Raw genomic sequence first — 6,497 nt, forward strand, 5'->3', positions numbered from 1 at the left:
GAGTTGTAAGAAAAGAGAAAACATAAAGGCTTTAGAATTCGGCCACAAGAGGGAGCAAGAAGCCTAAACAGGTCGGCCCATAAAAATCCTAGGGAAGCCCAGACACAGCTGCACCAATGAGCAGTTCCCAGCTCAAGACAACCAGTGAATTTTTTTTTTTTTTTTTTTTTTTTTTGCGGTACGCGGGCCTCTCACCGTTGTGGCCTCTCCCGTTGCGGAGCACAGGCTCCGAACGCGCAGGCTCAGGGGCCCAGCCGCTCCACGGCATGTGGGATCTTCCCGGACCAGGGCACGAATCGGCAGGCGGACTCTCAACCACTGCGCCACCAGGGAAGCCCCAACCGGTGAATTTTTAAAATCATCAAGGAAATACGCCATCACCAAAAAAGAAAATAGTAATTCTCCAACAACCTAGCTCAAATCCATGAAATATTGTGATCTAGATGATAAAAAAATCAAAATAGCTGTTTTGAGAAAACACTAACGCAAAAAGACATCTGCACCCCCATGTTCACAGTTTAACCAAGCAGGACGCTATGGGGTCTTCCTAGGACAGACTCTCCTATGTCCTATACCTGCCTCGTTTGTAGAACAGCTTTAGTCTCCCAGGCCTCCCCTGTGTCACAGAAGGCTGGCTCAAGAGTTAATGATTGAGAGAATGTGAACATGTAGTAAAAAAAGACGGCAGCTGGGCCAGGAGAACTGGTAACAATTTAAATGATAGATCAGCCATACAGCAGTCACAGAATATTTAGTTCCTCCCTGAAGGACACAGATAACAGTATCTAACACATATTCCTGAGTTGTTTTGCGGATACTAAAACCTCCACCAGATGGAACACGCCATGTTGCTGCATAATGACCATGAGCATGTAGCCACCAGACCAACTTACCAAGAATACTCTAACTGGCAAAGTCATGCTTCAGTCATGAAGGAGAAATAAAGACTTAACAGAGAGACAAAAGCTAAGGGAGTTGATCACCACTAGCACTGCCTTGCGAGAAATGGTGAAATGAGCTCCTCAAGCTGAAGTGAAAAGATGCTAATTAGTAACATGAAAACATACGAAAGCATACGACACAGGGCGAGCAACAGATCAACAGAAGTGCTGCTTGTGGGCGAGGGATATCAAGAATAATGAAGAAAGATAATGAACATCAACCATGGCCTCAAGACCAACTGCAAGTAGCAAGGCCTGTAACTTTCCTAACCCTAGTGTTTTAATATTTTTGAGTTATAACTAGCCACAATCTTAAAAAATCAGGGACAAGACGAAATAGGTTTAAGATGGGGCAAGAGAGAATCTGAGTGGTGCAAGGGGTGGACATTAGCACACACTGTTGCTGTCCTGTTCTTATCCCTTGGCTTTCTTCTCTACACAGAGGGGGGTGCTTACTGTGACTACCCAGAGCCTTTTTCCTTAGGGCTTTTGGAGAACCACAGCGTACCAGAAGCAGTTAGTCTCCTTGGAAGCAGTTAATCAATGATGTATAAGGAGTTGTGTAGATAAACACCCCTGCTTCCTCTTCCTTCACTGGCACAACTCTGTAGGATCATCTACACTTCATTCCAGAGTTCACCATGGGAATGATACACAGTAGCCCAAAATGGTAACTGTCTTCAAAGTCATCCTTTTTCAGTTTCTTCTCTTCCTTGTCTCATTTCCCCACTATTCTATGGGTGTTTATTGGGATCACCTTCCTAAAGAACTCCTGGTGTTAAAATCCTTGTCTCAGAGCTTGCATCTAAGAAAAATACTAAGAATACCATTAACCATGTTTATCCTAAATTTGTGAAAACGCTCCTATTTTATTGTTATCACACAAGGTATCTTTTCTTAAGTAATCGTGTGTGTGTGAAGTGTTCCCCACTACTACAAATATAGTCTATGAAGGCAAGAATTCTTTTACTGGAAAAAAATTTTTTATTGAAGTATAGTTGATGTACAATGTCATAAGTTACAGGTATATAATATACCATTTATAGTTACCATAAAATATTGGCTATATTCCCCATGTTGTACAATATACCCTTGTAGCTTATTTTATACATAATAGGTTGCACCTCTTAATCACCTACCCCTATATTGCCCCTGCCCCCTTCCCCCTCCCAACTGGTAGCCACTAGTTTGTCCTCTATATCAGTGAGTTTGCTTCTTTTTTATTATATTCATTAGTTTTTTTTTTTATTCCACACGTAAGTGATATATCTGTTCTTCTCTGACTTATTTCACTTAGCGTAATACCCTTCAAGTCCATCCATGTTGCTGCAAATGGCAAAATTTCTTTCTTTTTATGGCTGGATAATGTCCCATTGTATGCATGTACACCACATCTTCTTTATCCATTCATCTGTTGATGGACACTTAGGTTGTTTCCATACCTTGGCAATTGTAAGTCATGCTACTATGAACACTGGGGTACGTGTGTCTTTTCTAATTAGTGTTTTTCTGTTTTTCTGATATATACCCAGAAGTGGAATTGCTGGGTCATATGGTAGTTCTATTTTTAATTATTTGAGGAAACTCCATATTGTTTTCCACAGTGGCTGCACCAATTCCCACCAACAGTGCACGAAGGTTCCCTTTTCTCCACGTCCTCTGAAGGCAAGAATTTTCTCTGCCTTGTTCACTACCGTATTCCCAGGACTTATGACAGTGCCTGGCACATATTAAGTGCTCAAAACATGGAATAACTTAGTGTACTAAATAAATTGATTTTCTAATGTTGGCTCATCCTTTCCTTCCCAGATGAATACTACTTGGTCATGATGTGTTATTCTTTTACTTTGAGATTAGATTCAATTTGATAATAGTTTCTGTAGCATTTGTATCTATGTTCATAGGTTAGATTGGCTATTTTTATCTTTTGCTGTCTGTGGTCAGTAGCTTCTAAGATAATCCTCAACTATTCCCGCCCCTAGGTCCACACCAATGTGCAAACCTGTCCCCCTGAGTGAGGCCTGGACTTACCAACTTAGATATGATGAATAGAGTAATATGATATGAGATGGGATGCCATTTTCAAAATTAGATTATTACAAGGCTGACTTTCATTTTGGCTTTGCTCTCTCACTCCTTCTCAGATCACTTGCTCCTGGGCCAGCCAGCTGCCATGCCACGAGTTCTATGGGGAGGCCCATGTGGTAAAGGACAGGTCTGCCAACAACCACGTGAGTGAATTTAGAAAGAGCCTTCTCCCAGCCTTCAAAAGAGCACGCAACCCCAATGACAGCTTTGTCTGCAACCTCAGGGAAGACCTTGAGCCAACAGCACCCAGCTATGCCACACCCAGATTCCTGACCCACAGAAACCGTGAGGTAGTCAATGTTTGTTGTTTTAAGCCACTACCTCTTGGGGTATTTTGTCATGCAATAATATATAACTAATATGTTGCCTTGTGACATATCTATGTTGTGGCTATTCTGTTTCATAAAATGTGTTGCGCTTCCCTGGTGGCGCAGTGGTTGAGAATCTGCCTGCCAATGCAGGCGACATGGGTTCGAGCCCTGGTCCGGGAAGATCCCACATGCCGTGGAGCAACTGAGCCCGTGCGCCACAGCTACTGAGCCTGTGCTATAGAGCCCACAAGCCACAACTACTGAACCCGTGTGCCACAACTACTGAAACCCACGTGCCTAGAGCCCATGCTCCGCAACAAGAGAAGCCATTGCAATGAGAAGTCCACACACCGCAAGGAAGAGTAGCCCCCGCTCGCTGCAACTAGAGAAAGCCCATGTGTAGCAACAAAGACCAAACACAGCGAAAAATAAATAAATAAATAAATTTATTTTTTAAAAGTGTTGAGTAGCCATCCAGCTTATTCTATCATCTGAATTATTATCACAAAATAGAAATTATCTATTCCTTGAAGGTTGTGCATAAAATCTTGCTCATTCTAGCACCCTTTGAAAATGAAAGGATAGAACTTCAACTACTTGCAATTTTATTTTATTGGCCAACTTTATTGACATATAATTCCCCAAAAGTGTCCACTTCATTCAGATACTTGGTATAGAGAGTTCATAGTATTCTATAATATTTCAACACTTCTCTATCTGTTATTTTAATGGAAAAGAAATAAACCAAAAGAGCAATGATCTTTTAAGTGGTAGAATAATGCATTATATTTATTATCATCTTAGTAATTTTATGGGTTTTCCAATTTTAAAATTAAAATGTATTATTTAGGAATGAGAATTCAAAAATAAAATATACATATAGTACATAGGTATCTATGTACATATTTATGTGTGTATGTATTATATCTATATGTTTTTACACAGAGGGAAAGTTATTAGCGATTTAACAAAAGTATACTCAGTAGAAAGATAAAAGATGTCAGAAACCTGTAGGGTAAGAAGTGAACGGAGAGACTTCCCTGGTGGTCTAGTGGGTAAGACTCCACGCTCCCAATGCAGGGGGCCCAGGTTCAGTCCCTGGTTGGGGAACCGCATGCTACAACTAAGAGTCCGCATGCCGCAATGAAGATCCCACATGCCGCAACTAAGACCCGGCCCGGCCAAAATAAATAAATAAATAAATATTGGGGGTGGGGGAAGGAGTGAATGATGAATGGAAAGAACTGGAAACAGAGAACATACTACTATTTTCCTGAGACAAAAGGGGGAACGTTAGGGTCTTATGTAAAAAGTAAACTAAAGAGAGGAATGTTATTTTATCTTTTGCTTTCAAAGCACAGGAACTTGAGGATGTTTACAGACTGAAGGTAAGGAAACAATAAATTTAGAAAGATTGCAGCAACGAGAAGAAAAAGAAACAATTGATGCTGCAATGACTCCAAAGCTTTCACTACTACTGAGTACAGGGAAGGAAGGTAAACAATGAACACTCGATTATAAATTATCTGAGTATCTATTGACTTCCTGGAGAGCTAAGTTCAATAGTAAAACCCAATAATTCCTAAGTCTAATTTATTATCTCATGGAAAATTAACTCCTTTCTTCCTTCTTTTGTAACAATTTGTACTTTGATAGCTTGATAGCTATCTGATTTTCTCTTCTGTGTTCTTTTAAGGAAAGGGCTTTGTCAAAGTGCTTTATCTTTCTCTACTGAGGCCCTGAGCAATCTGGTGATAAGCTACCTTTCAACACTCATCTGGTGCCCACCAACCCACCCCCTGAATGCAATGAACCTTCCTCTGACCTTTCCTTTGATGTCCCTGACTACCAGCCCATGAGTCACCCAGTGTTCTCGGGCTCCCTGGGCAGCCTTCCAAGCCCATCTCCTGTCTCCAAATCTGCCTGGACGAGAAACAATTTTATAGAAAATGTCAAAGCATCGATGAAAATTCTGCCCTTACTGTTCCATAAGGGAACTCAACGATGTGTGCTCATAAATGTGATTCCTTTGCAATGTAACCTATGCCTCCAAAGCTTTTCATGATCAGAGGTGCGAAAGATCCCCAGCCAGTCAGATTTAAGTAAACGGAGTAGTCATCGGGAACCAGCACATTCCCCAATGACCCGAAGACCCCTCTGTGTGTTTTTAGGGTACTGGGAGAGGCTTGTTCCCAGATGCCACTGCCCCAGCAACCTCAGAGGAGAAAAAAAACCTGAACCCAGGCTTAGGGAAAGTCATCCCCAGAGCTTTAAGCCCCCTCACTGGCCCTCCTTAGGCTAAGGCTTGTGAAGTTGCCTCTTCCAGGACCTCAATCCCCCATCTCCCCACCAATCCTCCATCCCTGACTTAGCTCAAGATGTCATTTGCAAAGCCTCAATAGCCAGGGAGGACCTGCTCAAATAATGTAACTACATGTTCCATTAGGGAGTGGAAGGGGTACCCAGAGGAAGCCATGGAAGAAAGGAGCTTCCTTCTTGGTATTGACAAAAGTTACTCAACCCAGAGTAAGAGCGTCTAAGAAATTACGAAGACCAAATAAGATCATGAATGTGAATGCGCTTTGCAGTCTCTAAAATTGGCATTCTTACTCATGTCTTTTTTATTAAAACAGGCAAAAACTATTCACTGAGCAAGTAATCAACAAGTGCAACAACAAGTGCATATAAATATATTAACACAGCACAAAAGGAATGTGTAAGTCATCACCAAATGAAGCAAAGTGTTTTAGACTCAGAAGTTACTCGGTAAGTATTTGTTGAATTTAATTACATGGGTATCTTCCTGAATTGCTTTGATCCTGGTTTGGAAAGTGAGACCTATTTCTTTACAAACAGGATAGGGGAGCAGCTCTTGGGGTGGTGAGTATGAGTCCAGAATAGCTGACTGTTTTTCAGTGAGTTTGACTGAAAAATACTTAATGAATCTTAGGTCAAATGTGACACTAGTCAAAAGAAGGAAATCTTCTCTGAATTCTACGATAGCTTCAAGGCTAAAAGACTTCTGAAATACAGAAGATGCGACTTTTACCGAAGAAGTCACCATGCTTATAGCAAAACCAGGGGCTATATGCACACCAGCCAAAAAGTGCTTGCTTCATGCTGTAGGGACCCACTGTGCTTACTGAAATGGACATTC

Source organism: Tursiops truncatus, chromosome 6, assembly GCF_011762595.2.
Source record: "Tursiops truncatus isolate mTurTru1 chromosome 6, mTurTru1.mat.Y, whole genome shotgun sequence".
NCBI lineage: Eukaryota > Metazoa > Chordata > Mammalia > Artiodactyla > Delphinidae > Tursiops > Tursiops truncatus.